We start from the raw sequence: 19,717 nt of genomic DNA, 5'->3' as shown, positions 1-19,717 counted from the left end.
TGGCATGTGACATGAGACAGGGGTTCAAGTTCATGAATAGCTGGTTGTCTCCCCACCATGCATTTCAAGCCCATACTTTCCCAACTGATTTTCAATGCCAACTCTCACACACTTGAGAATTAGCCTGCCAAGTTCCATGATCCACTCCTAAAACCCTCTGACTAAAAAAACAAAAACATCTAGCTGCAATTTTTACTGTAATATAATTGAATGTATGGATCAATCTGATAAAAATAGAAATATGTTTACAATATCAAATCTTCCTATTCATCAACATAGTATTTCTTGCCATATATTGAAGTTGCCTTTAATTTCTGTTAATTATTTTACGATTGCCTGTGTACCTATTTCATTGTACTTTCCTTAGGTACTTAACATATTTCCAGTGTTATAAATTCTATTTTTTATTATGAACCATAACCATTTATGGTAGGTATATAAAATGTATTTTAAAAGAACTGACTTTTTAAGAATGCATTTTGGTAAAAGTCTTTATCTTGCTTATAGGTTATTTTCTATTTTTCTATGTAAAACAAAACAAAACAAAAACCCAAAACCCCATTTTTGACAACTCCTAGTTTCCACCACTCTAATTCTTAAACCTGGTATATAAAATTTGCATCATCCAATATTTTCAATGAGGAGTTATGTGTACTTGCTTGATATTTGTGTTGTGTCACCACTGATACCCTTGTTTTTAACTGTTGATTTATAGTTCTAGAGGAATTCTTTGAAGCCTAGATCCTAGGGAGTTTCCTTTAGAAAGGATTTGTATTTCTTTCTGCCAGATGCCCTTGGGTATTGCTGAAGGAGGACCACTTTCAACTAAATTCTCAGCTTGAAGTTTTTCCAGGCCACCCAGGTACTGAAACTCAGGTACCAAAACACACCAAAGCCCTGGTTTGTACTTACAAACATTCAGGGAACATTTTCCTTCTCTTCTTGTCAGCACCAAATTGTAAGATCAGCAAAGTTCCTTATTGTCTACTGTGGGCAACGGTATTTCTGGTTTACCCTTTAGGACTCTGTTGTTATTGTCCATATCATGGGAGGCTATGAAAACTAGAAACCAAGGTTCCCTGAATTCACCAAAATCCTTGGAGCAAAAGCCAGCAGCAGGGGTTGACAAGTGGCTCAACAGGTTAATATACTACCTGCAAGCCTCCAGCATTCCATCTGGGTGCTGGATTGTGCCCCAGTTGCTCCACTTCCAATCCAGCTTCCTGCTTATGGTCTGGGAAGGCAGCAGAGAGAGGCTCAAGTCCCTGGGCTCCTAGACCTGCATGAGATCTGGAAGAAGTTCCTGGCTTCAGATCAGCTCAGCTCTGCTCCAGCCATTGAGGCCACTCGGGGAGTAAACCAGTGGACAAATTTTTCTCTTTCTGTCTCTTCTCTGTAAATCTACTTTTCAAATAAAAGTAAATAAATCTTTAAAAAACAACAGCAGTGCCTTGGTCATCTTTTTACGGCTTTACATTGAATTCATTTTGGCTTTAGTTTAATATTGGCTCACTGATGCAGTCAAAAATAACCTTGGGGGCAGGCATTGGTGCAGTAGCTTAAACAGACACTTGGGGCTTTGGCCTATGATATTACGGAGTAGAACTCAAGTCTCAGGAACTTCACCTCTGTGCTAGTTTTTGGGTCTTTGCCACCTATGTGGAAATCTACATGAAGTTCCAAGTTCCTGGCTTCAAGCCAGCCCAGCCTTGGCTGCTGTGGGCATTTGGGTAAAGATATCTCTCTGTCTCACTGACTTCCTCTTTGCCTTTCAATAAAAATGAAAACAAATAATTTTTAAAACATTTCTGTGTTTTATTTGTTTTAAAATTACTTTTAATCAAAGTGTTGCTAAGGCCATCTGGTTTGTCACTGATTTTCCATTTGGTACACTTGAGCTACACACTCTCATATTGTACCCCAGAATGTATCATTTCCAATGTTGTCTACCCTCACAATTTTAGTTTCAAATGTTTACTCTGGCCATCAGCTCCTGTCTTGAGCACCATTATTTTAACATATCTCAAACCCTTCAGGTCTTCCTAGCTAAACATCTCTAAATATACGTTATCTGCATTTTGAAATGCATTATTCTACGCATCAGAATCTATCTTTAGTCCCTGTGTTGCAAAACAATGTGAATAGTGCCTTCTGTGGCCTTGCCTGAATGAAGAACTGATTCTGGCTCCATCATTATCATCACTGTCCACCACACATCCTTTATGCCCATATTCCTATCCCCTTTTAATATCTAGTTCAGCAATAATGATTGGTTAACCCCAAACTGACCTACCTACACTTCTATTTCTTCAGCGAAACAAACAGCTGTGAGGACAGGATTCCTTCCAGATGGGTGTGATGCCAGTATGCTCGGCAATCCTATCACAGCACAGTTCTCTTTACCACCCTTGAAAGCAACTGATTCCCAAAGTCTCTCCGCAGATTCCTGGGCACTCCCAGATCTTGTCCCTTCCCAGCTGACGGATTCACTTCTTATGACACCGAGGCCATAGAACTCAACATGAGTTTCCTCATTACCCATGACTTCATCCAGCAAATCCTCTGCAGTGGCAATACATGGTAAACTCTTCTGACTTCAGATGGACTGTCTACACGCACGTGGGTGCCAGCCCTTGTTCTGTCCACTCTAAGTATGTCTCTGTAATTCTGCCACCTTCCTTGCCCTGAGAATGGGCACATGCTCATCTTTGTTGTCGTTTAGTTCATTTGTTTGTTTGAAACAGGAGAAGTAGAGTAGACATACTTCTCTCTATTAGTTCAGCTACATGGCATGAAAACATACTAAGATTAAAACGTGAAGGGAAGAAGGCAGACAGGCTAGAGACTTCAGGATCTGAGAAAAACACAATGATTAATTCCCTGTGCTCTGTGTTTGTTTGCCTTATATATCCCAGACGTGGAGCTGAATAAGCTTGCAATCCTCAAAAACCAACAGGCACAGACAAAAAAAAAATTTCTCAACAAGAGCTTGCTGTGTCTAGTCAAAGAACCAGGAAGAGGTCAGCCTAGAAAAATAGAAAACTTTTAGACAATAACCACTCTACTTCAGCTGGAAACCACAGAAAAACATTATGGCCACACATTCATCCATGCCAGCCAAGCCCTGGCACCAAGGTTAGCTGTCACCCTTCCAGCAGGCTATTCCAAGATACTCTGCTGCACCTACCACAATGATGTGAGAGAATGCTCTGTATGAACTGGGAGATTCACTTTGCATCAGATGATGTATACTGCCTTCCATCTTCTCCACCCCAGCGTCAGCAAAGCCCTGCAATGAACCTAGACTTGCACCCCACCTAGTTCCTGTTCCCTGCCTACTGGATACCAGCAGAAGAGGCCTGATGGAATTCCAGAGTTTACATCACATCTCCTTAGTAATGGAGCCACACCCCCATATCAACAGAGGCTGCATGGGGATCAGTCATGAGCCAGGTCTGTTTCATGCCGGAAGGCATCAAAGGATGCCTGGTAGAGAGCTGGAATTCCCACTCCTGCCCAACAGCAATAAGAAGCTACGAGAGAGAGCCTAGATTTCGCCTACTTAGGTCACTGTTGCAAGGCCAGTGTTTGGAATATTGCTTGGCCAATGACAGGGGCTAGTTACACAATCGTGTTCAAATCACCCATCCATCTGTGCCTCAAGACAATGAGAATGCACGTAATAGCATCTACCCCCAGGCCTCTAGGATGAAATGAACTCATCCCCGTGGGGCTCCTAGACCATGCCTGACATACACATTGTAGCTTTTCCTGCTTCGGGGGATGTTGCCATTATTCCCTTTCTTGAGTTATATGCCTCTTAAATACAGCTTTTGCCATATCCCATGACTTTTGATTTGTGGTGCTTTCATTATTCTTATTTTCCAAATATTCTGTAATTACAATCACATTTCCTCTTTATGCCCAAGAGATATGCAGAGGAGTATTTTTAAATTTCCAAGTGGGTGGGAAATGGTTGTTTAAATGTTTGGTCCTAATTTGTAGCTTTATTATTTTGTGGTCAGAGAGTATGTCTGTGTACTTTGTGCTTGAAGAGATTGATTCATGTTTTCTTTATAGTCTAATACATGAACTATTTTAAAAAAAATAATCTCTCCAATTAAAATAATGTCTGCCTTTTTTCCTCATTATGAAAACTCTAACAGTAGAGATGTATCCTACAAAGATACTTCCCAACTCACCAAACTCACCAAACTGGACAGTTTCATGAAATCAAAGTTTCGATCATGTTGCATTAAAATGCTTTATTTCTGTTCAACGCTCAGTAAGCACAGACTGCGAAGTTCCCTGGAAGGAGACAAAGGAGGAGGGGTGCTCTGTCTGTAGGTCTGATCTGTTGGCTGTTCTTGTGCTGCCCTCTCTCTCTCTCCAGTTTTCTTCTTGCAGAGAATGCCTTTAATTCTAACTGGAGCACACTGTGATTTCCAAAAGTGGTCATGGCCACATTTCTGGGCTTACATGCCCTCCTAGGATCCTGCCATTTGCCATCAAGAGGTGAAGTCAAAATCACAGCCATTGAACTTCACGGGGTCTCTATGATGACTTCCACAAAGAAAGAGTAAGGCAGAACCACGTGTAGCAAGATGTCCGAGATGGGTCGAAAGTGGTAATGCGACCTTTGTCTATTTTTCTCTCAATATGCTCCTCTTGGAAGCCAGCGAAGATGCTCAAGCCATCTTGAGAAGTGACTTGAAGGTGTTCCTGCCAATGGAAGCCTGGTTGAGGTCCCAGGAATAGCCACCATCAATCAGAAGAAATGTGAATGAATGAGCCTTCAGATGATCCCAGGCCCAAGCCAGGGCATGAAGACCATGGCCAAACCAGACTTAGTGAGCATAATCAATGGTTGCTTTATTCACAGTTACTGGGTAATTTATTATCCAGCTACATAAACCACATCACTAAGGATGTAGTGATCCCTAACATATAGAAAATTGCACGGAAAAGGTGCTGTTATGATGAGAAAACAGCAGACCAGCTAGAAACCTGAGACCTTTGAGTGGTAGGCTGGATGATCTTTAATTGGCCATGGGTGCTGGGACAAATCATATAGCCTTTCATATCTGTTAAAGAAGACATTGGGAGCATTCAGGCACCTTCTATCTTTAATGTGTTCATAAGAATACTCTCTATTACAAACATTTTTATAAAATTAGAAATGTTCTTCTCTTAAGATAGTGAGTACTATTAAACTTTTTAAATAATTTGAGTTGAGAGGCAGAGACGAGATCCCACCCCCCGATCCACTCGCCAGATGCCCACAAGGGCCAGCGATGGGTCAAGCAGAGGCTGGGAGCCAGGGATGGGTCCAGGTTTCCCACATCAACAACAGGGATCCAAGAACTAAAGCTATCATCTGCTGCCTTATGGGGTTCACACCATAAAAAAAAAATAAAAAGCTGAAACTGGGAGAGGGACTAACACTTAAACCCAAGTAATCCTATAGGGGAATGTGGCCTTCCTATTTTCTTCTTAAGATGTATTATTATTTACTTGAAAGGCAGAAGGTAATTAGCATCTTAGCAGCTAGGCCAAAATGCCTGCCCCACATAACTTTTTGGTCAGTGATTTTCCCGACTTGACAGTTAATGCTTACAGGGCAATCTTAATTCCCTCATTTGTGAGCTACTTGAAATAGTTTTGTAAAATTCTGAAAGTAGAAAGCAGGATCCACTTTATCAACTCAATTATAGGATAAAGTTAGTGAGAGAGCTAGAAAAGCATTTGCAGCAGAACCAAGGGCTAGAATAGGTACAGGAACCACTGCTCCTATCCCTGACTTTAATATTGTCCAGCTATCTCTGCTTACTATTTTGGGTGTTCTTTGTTAGTCACAAGGTGACATGCTGCCAGAATATGCTTACTGAGACTTCACTGCTTCTGTCCTAGAGCACCAGTTTGGGAATTTATAGAGCTCAAACTGCTATGGGACATGCAAGGCCAGTTTCTCATTCATTGTAATCTTCAGAAAGTTGCATTGTTAGGAGGAATCATCTATTATTCCACATAGTACGTTCCAGAAAAAGCTAAAGCGAGTTCTTGGTGTGTCATTTCCAGCACACAGTGCTCTATGATCCCTAGAGTGGGGTGACTTGGGACTGCCGCCCTTACTCAATATTCAAGGGACTCAGGACACTCGGCCACTCTGGCAGTTTGTCAGGGACTTAAAGGGCACCAGCTGGGCTCTGTAACCTGCTCGTGCCACCCCCACTAAAACACACGCTCACCCTCGCTTCCCCCTCCAGGACTCACAAGGGTCACTCACCCACAAGGCTATCTTGTGTTAGACCAAAGTTGGCAAGCCAAGCTCTGATATGAACTGTGTACTCCCTGAGAAACAGTTACTTCCCCAAGCTATTTATGACAGTTGTATTTTGTTATTATGATGGCATGATCTCACTACAAATTATATAAATAGATGAAATATGAAGACAAAGAGCTGTTTCTATGAAAAGGAATCCAAAGCTGCACAGAGTGAGTGACGCGGTTGCAGAAGATTGTGGGGAAAGAGCTAGAAGCATTCTGTGCTCAGATGGCTTCCTGTTTATCTGTAAGTTCTCACTCTTCTTGAAAGAAATCCATTCTTTAAAGCTTGGTGCAGGGTGGGTGTTGTGGTACAACAGGACAAGCCTCTGCTTGGGATGCCTGCATCCCAAATCAGGGTGCCTGGGTTCAAATCCCGCCTCTGTATCCAATCCTGCTTCCTGCTAACGCGCTTGTTGGGAAGCAGCAGCTGATGGCTTATGTCCTTGGGGGAGACCTGTTGGATTTCTTGGTTCCTGGTTTTGGCCTGTCTTGGTTTCAGCTGGAGTGAGCCAGCAGATGAGGTCACTCTCCCTCCCTCCCTTTCTCTCTCGCTCTTGCTCTTTCATTCTGCTTTCCAAATTAAAAAAACTTTTAAAAAAGCTTCATTAATATTTACAGGTAATGCTTTACTCAGGACTAACATCTGTGCTCAAAGAGAAGGCCTTGCAGCTATCTCCCAAGACTGGTCAGCAGATAGCTATGTCATTGTTTTCAGTTAAAGAGTTTGTGGAAAATACCATTGTTTTCATTTGTTGCTTTAAACCTACTTTTTAACAGACTAACTGCTGGCCCTGCTCCTGAGGGATAAGTTGGCTTGGACTGAACCTAAATCCAGCTCATCTTTCTTTTCTGTTTCATCACAACAAATACACAGCTGCTAGACCTGCCCTTCCCTTGTGGCTCTTTGTGACCCCGTTTTCACATCAGCCTTACATGAGCTGTATTCCAGTCTCCCCAACCCATCCCCCACCCTCATCCTCCCAATTTAATTCTAGATGCATATGACTTATTCTAAGCATCACAAGCCTCACTGGGATGTTTCCACTTAACTCACTTACTCCAGGAATTCTCTATTATTTACCAAACAAACAAACAACAACAAAAAGAGGCCCGGAACAGTAGTAGCCCTAGTGGCTAAATCCTCACCTGGCATCTGCCAGGATCCCAAATGGGCAGTGGTTCCTGTCCCAGCTGCTCTACTTCCCATCCAGCTCCCTGATTCTGGCCTGGGAAAGCAGTGGAGGATGGCCCAAAGCCTTGAGACCCTGCACCCACATGCAAGACCTGGAATAAGCTCCTGGCTCCTGGCTTTGGATTGTTTTAGCTCTGGACATTATGGCTATTTGGGGACTAAACCACTTGGAATCTGTGTCTCTCCTTCTCTCTGTAGATCTGTCTTTCCAATTAATAATACACACACACACTGTATCTACCTATCTATGTATCTATCTATCCAAATCTTTTTTTATTTATCATTTTTAATCCATCAATTACACTGTACTATGTGACACAGCTTCATAGGTACTTGGATTCTCCCCACCCCTCCCCAAACCCTCCCACCATGGTGGATTCCTCCACCTTGTTGCATAACCACAGTTCAAGTTCAGTTGAGATTCCCCCATTGCAAGCATATACCAAACATAGAGTCCAGCATCTTATTGTCCAGTCAAGTTCAAATCTTAAAGAGGAAGGGCTCTCATCCAGGGTGATTCCCTAATCCACCACCTGGTTCCTCTTTTCCTTGCATCAGCTAGCATGTACTGGGCACCTGGCAGCGTCGGGTTAGCTTCAGCAGGTACACAGAGCTCGACCAAACGTGGGTTTTCACTGTCTGCTGAGTCCTCTTGTCTCCTTTTGCTGCTGATAAACTGCCGAACTGACTAGGGTTTCCTAGTACTTCTGCCTAGATTAAAAGACTTATTGCTTATGTATTCATGCATGTATTTTTATATAAAGTTGACTTTTGGGGAAAATAAAACGGGTTAGGGCATATATTATCTTATAGTATATATATCTAATAAATATAAAATAAATACAAAATAAATATTTTAATCCAGGGTACTGGTAAACTTTCTTTGAGGACCAGGATCAGAGAGTACATGCTTTTATTTGTGAGCTTTGGTCACTCTTAGAACTCTTCTTACTTTGCAGTCCTAGCACGAAAGGTGTTATCAACAGGATGGAAACGATTAGGAGTGGCTGTGTGCCATATAATGTCATTTACAAAGCCAGGCAGGAGCCACAGTTTGCCAATCCCTTCAGTATATCAAAATACATTACTGGTCCCCCAGCCTGCAGTTAAACTTGCTCAAAAAAAAAAAAATTGTTAAAGATAAGCAATTCAAAGAAGTCTCACATCAGTGCCGAAAGTGGTTTGGTACTTCCCATCTCCTTTCCTTGACCTTTCATGCCAGACAATCCGCCCTCTGCTCACCAACCCACTGCAATTGCCCTGATCCAGGTCACCAACAATCTCCATGTTGCTAAATCCCCACGGCTTCCTTCAGCCCTGTAGTTCTTCATTTCTTCACAGCTTTCAACACAGCAAACCTCTCCCTCTTCCTCCTGGAAACTCGTCACTTGCAACTTTTGAAACCTCAGAGCTGCTGTGCTTCCTGCAGCCTTCACAGCCCTTCCTGGAGCTTCTTGCCTTAGTTTAAATCGGCCTCGGCTCTACTGCCCGTTTCCCTGCTTCCTCACACAGAGGACCCCTCCTGTTTCACAGCTTTGAATGAAATATGCTGAAAACTCCACATGCTTTATTGCCTTCACCCAGATCTTTCCCCCAGTTCCTTGTTCATCTGTCCAACTGCCCACTTGATGTTGCAAGTCTCCCAGGTGTCTTGAACATGGAGTGTTGAGTATATAGGACTGAACTAATAAATGAGCTTTCCTGGTGGCTCAAGTAGAAGCCAGACTCCAACTGCCAACTCATTCCTTTGGCATTAACAAAATGTAGGCCACATTTCCCCTAATTCCTGAATCTTTCAGTGGCTCTCTTTAGAACTAACTGGCAAGCTGGCCCACTTCCGCATGTGGCTAAAATATTGCCATACTTCCGTGCCTGTAAAGAGCTACTAGCTTAAGCTAGTAGATATACTTCTGGAATGCCCATTTCTGTCCATCCTAGTCCACATGAGACCTACACATTCTAGTCTAATGTTGAGGCTAGCTTCCTTCTGGTGGGTCATTGCTCGTGCCAAAGGGTTTGTTAAATATTGTAATAGTATCCTTGCCCAATACCAATACTAACATATTCTAGGGCTAGAAAATTCTGCCTCACCTAGATTACTGGAAAACCCATTCAGTTGATCATCCTGCCTCTTCCTTCCTTGTTCATTTCCAGAACGGGTAGACATTTGGCCTAGTGCATCATACGCTTCTGGGGACTCTCACATACCCATTCTGGAATGGCTAATTCGAAATCCAGCTCCTCTGCTTCCAATCAATCTTCCTGCTAATGCACACCCTGGCAGGCAGCACTCAAGCGTTTGGGTTCCTACCACTCACACAGGAGACTCACATAGGAGATCGAGTTTCTGGCTGTAGCTCTGGCCTCACCCAGCTCTGGCTGGTGCAGACATTTGGACTCATCTCTCTATCTTTCTATGTCTCTGCCTTTCAAATAAATAAGTTTAATACATTTTCAACAGCAGGTTCTTCCTGTTTTTCTGCAATATGTGCTTATTCTTTATTACATTAACCACAATTTGACATCATGATGTTATATCATGATGTTATTTTTATCTATTTCTATTAAACTGTAAGTTTCAAATGCCATGTCCTTCTTGTATACTAACATACCCCTAGGCCCTAAATATCTGTTAAGTGAATTAATTTGGTTACTCAAGATACCCTCCGTTTCAACTCTTCCTATACTTTTCCCTCTGAATCCATGGTCTGTTGGCATGTAATCATTGTTTACTCAATAATTATTTGCTAATGAACTATTCCTAGTTCCTTGAATGCTTCACATGTACTATATCCCTTTGCCTGGAGACCTTTCGCTCAGAGAACTCTCACTTTGCCTTTCCAGTAGTAACACTGTCATTACACCAAGAAGCCCTGCCTGCTAGTTCCTTTAGGATAGAATTCTTTGTGTGGTGACAGAAATGTGTGTTTCCCTTTTTGCTTTCCTTCCCACATGGTAATCTCTACGAAGGCTAGGACTGTGTGTTTTCATGACTGCATCAGAGGCCACTTGCTTGGTGCCCAGTGCTTAGTAACTAACAGCAGAGCAATCCAACCTAAAGCTGACATCTCAGACTCCCGAGAGGAAACCAGTAAACTCATCTCCATTTGGCTTGCATGATTTTTTAATTTGTAAGTGGCTACACAGAAATAAAGGCTATTTTTTCCCCTACAAATACATTTTCCTTTGGTTATAGACTCCTGGAACATGCAGTGACTGCACCTGCAACTCCTTGTTGGGCTTTAAGGACAGAAACTGGTTCATAAGTTGCTAAATTTACTCCCAGCTGAAGCAGGAAGTGCAAAGTTTAGATTGCTAAAAAGATCTATCATGAAACAGAGTTTTGCAATGTCCTAAGAGGATACAATAAAACAGCAGTAGCCCTTCATTGAAATCTTTCTCTTGGTATAAATTCCTCATGGATTTATGTAACTTAGTTAAAAACAGAATTTCTTTCCTCTGCTTGCTCATGGTGGTTTTATGGTTTCATTCTGCTGGGCATACAGATATGTTATAATAGAAATCAGCCAATGGTATGATGAATCATTTCAGTCTTATTGTGTGTATGCTTCTACTACAAATTTTGGTCAGGCTGGGGGAGAAGCTTTTCATGCTGTGCCTTTTAAAATTATGCTAATGTGATTAGTCATTATGGTCCTACTTACTCTATGATAGATGCAAGATGCTGAGGTCTTTAGTACTACTATTTGCAAGGAGTCTGATTAGTGTTGAAGACACAATCAGGAAGCCGTTGATGAAGTTCAAACAGCACATCAAAAAGTTATTTATGACAGAACAGTAGATCAATGATCATAGAAGACTTTATCAATTAACCAAATGAATGTGAACTGCATTAATGCACATTTTATCCTTCCACAAGGAAATTTCAGCTCCTTCTATACTATTTAGGGTATTTTGTCAAGATCTGCCAGGCCACTGTTGTTGCCATGAAAATGTAAAAATGATAGAGTAAGCTGCCTTTAACGTTCAACATGAAAACCCCTGCACATCCCCATCAGCCAAATACTTCATCAGTTTTGGCATTTTCGTCTTCCGGTGGCCAAGCAAAATGAAAAACAGAATTTAGGATGATTTTTGAAAAAATGATCCTCCTGCGTTAGATTGCTCCTGTTACTGTCTTACAGAGACTACAAGTGCAAAGGGGGAAGCGAGGAGCAGGACAAATACAGATATGTGTCAGGCGAATCAAAGGACAGTTTTGGAATGTTAAAAGTGTCCAACAGATTTAAGATGTTATTAGCGTGTTCCCGGCTAGCTCAGTCGGTAGAGCATGAGACTCTTAAGATGTTATTAGCAACCCAGGAAATAAGCTTCATGAGCAATAAGTGCAATATGATAAACTTTCCATTCGGTGCTTTTTAAACTTTTTTTTAGAAGTGTTGGAATTCTTATGAATAAATCTTTTGAAAAAAGACAAACATTATGAAGACTCACAATCCACAAGAAGTTACATAGCGTGATCTTAGTTATAACATTTTTAGCAAATATTTCACCAGTTCAAATTTATCACATTGATGAAAATCCAATGACTTGAGAAAAGAAGGCTGTTTAGGTGAACACCAAAAGCTAAAATTAAAATCATCATGAGATACGATCCTTAGGAATCAATTTACTTTTGCAATTTCTAACTGGTTATAGTCTCTGGACTTTTTTTTATTAAGAAGATAAGATGTTCAAAGCCAGCATTGTGGTACAGCAAACTAAGCTGCCACTTGCAATGACGTCATCCCACATGGATGCCAGTTCAAGACCCAGCTGCTCCACTTCTGATGCAGATCACTGCTAATGTACCTGGGAAAGCAGCCGAAAATGGTCCAGCTACTTAGAAAGGAACAATCTGTATGCTAATTTAGCAGGAGTGTGGCAAAATGGTCCTTGCAATTTCTGCTCTTAAAATGTAAATGGGGCCGGGCGTGATAGCATAGTGGTTAAAGTCCTTGCTTTGCACGTGCCAGAATCCCATATGGGTGCTGGCTGCAATCCTGGCGGCCCCGCTTTCCATCCAGCTTCCTGCCTGTGGCCTGGGAAAGCAGTCGAGGACGGCCCAAGGCCTTGAGACCCTGCACCTGCGTGGGAGATCCGGAGAAACTCCTGGCTTTGGATTGGCTCAGCTCCAGCCGTTGCAGCCGCTTAGGGAGTGAACCACTGGATGGAAGATCTTCCTCTCTGTCTCTTCTTCTCTCTGTATATCTGCCTTCCCAATAAAAATAAATAAATAAAATCTTTAAAAAAATGTAAATGAACTATAGGCTTGACACAGTAGCCTAGTGGCTGAAGTCCTCCCTTACATATGTCGCAATCCCATATGGGCCCTGGTTTATATCCCAGCTGCTCTGCTTCCCTTCCAGCTCCCTGCTTGCGGCTGGGGAAAGCCTAGGACAGCCCAAAGCCTTGGGATGCCACATCAGTATAGGAGACTCTCAAGAAGCTCCTGGCTCTTGGCTGCAGATGGCTCAGCTCTGGCCACTGTGGTTACTTGGGGAGTGAATCAGCAGATGGAAGATTTTTCTTTTTGTATCCTTTACTCTCTGTAAATCTGACTTTCCAAGAAAAATAAATAAATAAATCTTTCTTAAACAATGTAAATAAGATTGAAAAAAGAAAGAAAGAAAGAAAATGGTCCAACTCCTTGAATCTTTACACCCGTGTGGGATACTGCAAAGCAGTTCCTCGCTCCTGGTTCCAGCCTCAGCCTGGCCCAGCCTAAGCCTTTCCAGCCATTTGGGGAGCCAGCCAATAGATGGAAAACCTATATTTCTCTCTTTGTAACACTTTGTTTCAAATAAAATAAATCTTGAAAAAACATAAAAATAAGCTGTTAGAAATGCTAAAAATATGCATTTATACAATTTGCCTGGTAATCTCATGGTACTATTCCATTGATAAGAAATAAGAGCAACCTCTTTTCCTCTGAGGGTTGCACTCAGATTTAACTAGGTGAGACAAGTTTGCATGTTGTTGGTTTCTATTGTAATAACATTTGGTACATGACACACTTGTTTTATGCCCTACTACAGGCACAAAAGATGTATTCCACATGAGCCCAGAGCGATAGGTTTGGCTAATCCTTCCACCAGAAGTGCTGCGATCCCATATGAATGCCAGTTCACATCCTGGCTTCTCTATTTCCATTCACCTCTCTGCTTGTGACCTGGGAAAGCAGCATATAACAGCTCCAAGTCTTGGGATCCTGCACTGGCATGAGAGACCAAGAAGATGGCTCATGGCTTCAGATTGGCTCAGTTCCAGCCACTGCGGCTATTTGGGGGAGACAACCAGCAGATGGAAGATCTTCCTCTGTGTCTCTCCTTCTCTGTGTAAACCTGCCTTTCCAATAAAAATAAATAAATCTTTTTTTTTTTAAATATATACTTTGCGTTTAGTGCTCTGTATCTCAGGTGATAGAATCATCACCGTTATGAACCTGGGGTCCCCAGGTTTTCCTTTTCCATTACCCCTAATATTGTTTTTAAAATATTATTTATTTGATATACAGAGAGAGAGGCAGAGGTCTTCCATCCACTGGTTCACTTCAAAATGTCTGCAACACCCAGTTCTGGACCAGGCCAAAACCAGGAGACTGGAACTCAATCCAGGTCTGCCACATGCTGCTCACCCCTAACAAACAGCTGTGACAAAGCATCTACCTGCATGTGTGCGCTTCTCTCTGCTCCATCTTGTTGCAGTAATGCCCTGACTACCACCTGCAGACATGAGTATCACCCCAGAACTTCAATTCTGCCACATACACACATTCGAATGGCCCACTCCCACGCTGTAAGATGTAATGCTCTCTTTTGCCTAACTGATGAAGGTCAAATCTCTCCAAGAATAGAAGACCTTTCGGGCCTGGCGGCGTGGTCTAGCGGCTAAAGTCCTCACCTTGAACGAGCCAGGATCCCATATGGGCACCGGTTCTAATCCAGGCTGCTCCACTTCCCATCCAGTTCCCTGCTTGTGGCCTGGAAAAGCAGTCAAGGACGGCCCAAAGCCTTGGGACCCTGCACCCGCGTGGGAGACCCGGAAGAGGTTCCTGGTTCCCAGCTTCGGATCGGTGCAGCACCGGCCGTTGCACTCACTTGTGGAGTGAATCATCGGACGGAAGATCTTCCTCTCTGTCTCTCCTCTCTGTATATCTGACTTTGTAATAATAAATAAATAAGTAAATAAAATCTAAAAAAAATATAGAAGACCTTTCACATGCTGACCCCAACACTGCCAAACCTCATCTTGGGCTGACATCACCAATCCGTGTTCCCTGAATTCGCCAGCCCTGATGCCACCTCATTCTTTGCACCTGTTCTCTTTGTACATGAACTCTTACTTGTCTTTCAAAACCCAATTCAAACCCAAAACTGCCTTTGCAAAGCATTTCCTGATTTCCCCAGACCAAGTTACGGCTGTGCAGTTTCTTCTGCACCACACGACCTCGCAGCCCTCACTCCAGTGTTTTCCTGCGGCATGCGCTTATGCATGTCTCTTTCCACCCTGTGAGCTCTTAGCAGGGATTGCATTTCCCCACCATTTTCATCCCAAGCAGCTACTACTGTGCTTGTAATATGTCTGATACATGCGACATGCTCAGTGCCTACTTTTGAACTATTTGTTACACCATTTCATGTGGAGCTTGTTCCTGATTCTTACGGTGATACACATACAGAAACCACAGTGGCATCCTGTAGACTCCCTGTTGCAACGAACACACAGCCAATTGTCAGCTTCTTTTTACTTCAGTTTCTCCTTGCGATATCTTTTATTTTCCTCCAACTCCATTAACATATATTATTAAAACCAAATTCCAAACATCTTTAAGATGTTGTTTGTTTGTAAGGTGGACATAAAGAGACAGAATGCCTGTACCAGTGGAGGCTGGGCTGGGCCAGGCTAATGCCAGGAGCTAAGAACTTAGCCAGGTATCCCAGGGAACTGGTGAGTATGAGGTACTCCATTACTTGGGCCTCTACTGTGGCCTCCTACAGGGAGGTAGAGTCAGATGCCAGAGCTTGAAATCACTCCCAGGCATGGAGATGTGGGTAACTCAACCAACAAGCTAAATATCCATCTACACCTCCATTTTCCCCCCAATATATTTTGTAATCCTTCCAAGAGAAATCATATTAGGATTTGCAAATCTTAGGTCTTTTGCCCACAGCCTTTGAACCTTTAATATACCAAAATGAAATTGGAACCTTCCCTGTATGTAGTAATCAATGTGCACCTGTTAGATACACTGTATACTTTCTTAGACACACTTGTAATTCCGTAAAAGTCTATCATGTTACTAGTCCCCTACAAACTCAATTGTTTATTATTCCTGATTTGGGAGGTATTTAGAGGTTTTTTTTTTATTTTTTATTTCCCTTTTTCTCTTACTTGAAGAACATTCAATGACAGCATGATGGTGATTCTTCCTCATTCATTCAACCACTCACACCCCTTTCAAGGCATTGCATTTCCTGTTTCCAATCCTCCCTGGGTTTGCAAGGAGAAAAAAAAAAAGCAGCTTGGCAATGGTTCACTAAGAATTGTAATTTAATCCTTTGGAATAACAGGCTTTTCATCTGTGCTGCCTGCAATGATCCGAGGATCTGCCACACAATCAGTTCCTTAGGAGAAAACAATGCAACTCGGAAGAAAAGAAAGAGTTGGAGACACGGTAAAGGATATGAGACCTTAAAAAACACCCCAAAAATATAAATTAACCTTGAGAGCAAATACCACCAAAATATGAATTACTGCTCTCTTTGGAAGACAGGGCAGTTTAAGCAGTCACTGAATGCAAATGAATCGAAGTGTCTGTGCTTTTGATCTGAGCTGTGTAAACACAGGCTCATAACTAGGTGGTTTTGTGTTTATATTGGTGGAGTCTCTAAAGTTATGCTTGTAGACCCAGGAACAATGAGACATTCAAGCAAGAGCAAACACAACCTTACTTCTTACCTCTCCTGGCCCTCGACCTCAGGAGTGTTTGTTCAAGTTGTTTGGTGCCCTTGTGCTTTGGACAGCAGGTTATTGTAAAAATAATAAAATAAAATAAAATACTGCTAAAGCCTTATGTGTCTACAAAACTGCATATACATTTATTTAAGTAGAATTGGCCTGTTGTGAATGCCTCTTTTGGGAAAATATCATAGGGCATCAACAGTCTGCATAGTAATTTATCACCTCCTTCTCAGTCATTATCACTGCTTGTCATTCATGTGTTCCACGGCCTTAACATCACAGAGAGTTCACTGGGATTAGTTAGGTGTTTCAAGATTCATTATCATCATCATTATTACCATAAATCACACTACTTACGTAGCACCAACAATCTGCTGCAGAAAGCAGATTGGCACAATTTGTAAGAAATAAACCCTTCTGACCCCCATGCACAGGAGGACGCTGGGTGGGAGCTCCAGGCAAGGATGGGTGACAGCAAAGGATGGCGGAGGCTCTCACGCATTCTCATACCTGGAATGCAGTCTCCCACAAGGACAAACACTTTGCAAAAATCTTTGCTTTCCCCCAGGAGTCTGATCAGTACAGAGCGAAGACAGGTGACTAGAAGGCATGTTAAACAGAAAAAAATCTGGGAAAACGGCCTGCCTATATTTGTGGCACAAAAACCATGACTGTTTCCTGCACAGCCCATTGACAGAACAGCTCTCTTGGGTCCACGGGAGCCTAAGATGGGTGCAGGAGTCCCTTGGCCTGCCTGTCTTCCCTCCGGCAGCACAGGTGATGTTGCAGCCTCAGGCAGAGCTGAGCCAGGTGGGAAGAGGCTGGCAGCCTGAACACGAATGAGCACAAGAGCACTTTGACGTAAGAGAAATCGTTTCTTTCTAAGAGTTATTTCAAGCAATTTAAGCTCAACTGATGCTACAGGATATCAACTCTACTACAGTTTTCTTTTCTTTCTTTCCATAAAGTATGAAACTAAAAGTTAAATAATTTGGGAGTTCTATGTCAGGGTGCAGGTTAAATCTCCACTTACTACACTAGCATACTAGACTGAAGTGCTGGTTAGTGACCCAGTTGCTCCGCCCCTATCAGATTTCTTGCTAATGTGCCTGGAAAAAAAGAGGAAATACATGAAGAGCTTGGGCCCCAGGACAACCCCTGTGGCATGGCAGAATGCAGTTCTGGGCTCCTGGTTTCTGCCTGGCCCAGCCCTGGCTATTATGGGCACGTAGTGAGAGAAGTAGCAGACGGAAGATCTCTGTACACTAGGTTTCTATACATCTCTGTGTTTTTCTGTCTTTCAGATAGAAAAAAAAAAATTCAAGTAACCCTACATGTGACTTTGAAATTTGATTTTGGAACTAAGGTTTTTTTTGTGTTTGTTTTTAGGAAAAAAAAAAATACTTTTTTTGGCCTGCCACTGAACTGTCCAAAGCTTTCTAAGAAAGAAAAGAATCAACTGGAGTCTGTCATGATGTTGCTACTGGCTAATTCTTCCCCTGCAAGTGCCGGATCCCATATGGGCACCAATTTGTGTTCCAGCTGCTCCACTGCCCATTCAGCTCCCTGCTTGTGGCCTGGGAAACCAGTGGAGAATGGCCCAAAGCCTTGGGACCTGCGCCTAACTGAGCGATCTAGAAGAAGCTCCTGACTCCTGACTTCGGATCGGCTCAGCTTTGGCCATTGCAGCCACTTGGGGAGTGAACCAGTGGATGCAAGATCCTTCTCACTGTCTCTCCTTCTCTATATATATCTAACTTTGCAATCAAAACAAATAAACCTTTTTAAAAAGTCAACTGCTGCAACAGGTTTCTTTTCAGCTATTTATTTTGAAAATATTGAGTGAAACAATAATTCATATCAACATAACTTTATATTTATTGAGAAAAATAAGTTCAAAATATCTTATGTTTAGTAGTGAGTAAAATCCCAGTAACTGCTGAAAATCTTTGTGTGAAAATTACGCATTTCTTAATATGTGCTGTGAAATTACTTTTGACTTTTTTTTTAATTTATTTTTAGTGGAAAGTTAGATATATAGAGAGTAGGAGACAGAGGAAGATCTTCCATCTGCTGATTCACTCCCCAAGTGGTCGCAACAGCTAGATCTGAGCTAACCCAAAACCAGGAGCAAGGAGCCTCTTTCAGGTCTCCCGCATGGGTGCAGTGTCCCAAGGCTTTGGGCCATCCTCGACTGTTTTTCCAGCCCACAAGCAGGAAGCCAGATAGGAAGCTGGGCTGCCGGGATTAGAACCGGCACCTAAATGGGATCCCAGAGCATGCAAGGCGAGGACTTTAGCTGCTAGGTTATCGTGCCAGACCCAGATTTTTGACAATTTCAAAGATACATGCTGGACTCTGTACATCATAGGTACAGTTCTAAGAAATAACCATATTTCCATGCTTAGGACTTGTTACAATACCAAATTAGTTATAAAGACAGTGCCTGTAGGTTCAGAGTGCCTTTATTTCATCCCGCTTAGAATCTATGCCTATAAATGTAACTAAGGAAGGTAGATTATGCTTCTTTCAGCCCCAGTTACTCCGGCCTGGTGTTCAAGAAAACATATATAAATTACTTGAGAAGATGAAGTCCAAAAATTCTTAAATACCTTTAAAGATTTTAAAATTAAATATGAAAAAAATATGGTGGACGTTTCCAGAAAGGAAAGTGGATCAATGCATTTCATTACATTTTCATGTCTTGGAGAATTTTTTTTGTAAATACCTAAACCAGTTAGAAAGAAAAAATTTGCCAACTCTTTCCATAGTGACTGGTGCCATTTGGGAGGTTTCTCTGACAGGACCAAGATGACAGAAGTCTGAAAAAAAAAAATCCTGTAGCCTTTCAATAGTTTTTATGAACAACTAATTTTTTCAAACCTTGGATCTGTTGGGTGGGAGGACTTACTAGGCTGCTTATGGAATGACTAGACACCTGCATTTGGTGAAACAGAAAGGAAACTTCTGTTGTTCAGTAATGTACCAGATGCAAATCGGGGGTCAGAGGAGCACAACAGCTGGCCCGCAGAGAGTGTTTTGCAGATTCTCAGGGAGAAGGAGTGTAAAGGCACTGAGAAGCTCCACCGGGGCCGTGGGGGTCGGGGAGAGCCTGCTAGGTTGCATCGTGCCGTCTGGGTACCCTAAAGCCTGAAGCAGAAAGGAAGCGGCTGTTAGAGAAACTGATCAAGATTATGGCCAAAGTCCAACACCCACTGGCATTGAAGACTGGGC

The 19,717-nt window shown here is 42.3% G+C and overlaps 1 protein-coding gene and 1 long non-coding RNA gene across 2 annotated transcripts in view; one reads left to right on the top strand and one right to left on the bottom strand.

The window, feature by feature from the left end:
- Positions 1-19,717, bottom strand: part of GLCCI1 (glucocorticoid induced 1) — a 162,415-nt gene that overhangs the window by 109,387 nt on the left and 33,311 nt on the right. The window lies entirely within an intron of this gene.
- The window catches only part of LOC131482798 (uncharacterized), a 34,945-nt gene continuing 21,731 nt past the window's right edge, over positions 6,504-19,717 (top strand). The window contains exon 1 of the long non-coding RNA XR_009247299.1: positions 6,504-6,571. This is a non-coding gene — a long non-coding RNA (uncharacterized LOC131482798). The remainder of the gene's footprint in view (positions 6,572-19,717) is intronic.

The sequence above is a fragment of the Ochotona princeps genome, chromosome 20 (assembly GCF_030435755.1).
Source record: "Ochotona princeps isolate mOchPri1 chromosome 20, mOchPri1.hap1, whole genome shotgun sequence".
In the NCBI taxonomy this organism is placed as follows: Eukaryota; Metazoa; Chordata; class Mammalia; order Lagomorpha; family Ochotonidae; genus Ochotona; species Ochotona princeps.
Note: the sequence above shows the minus strand (reverse complement) of the source record. Positions and strands in the feature narration are given on the sequence as shown.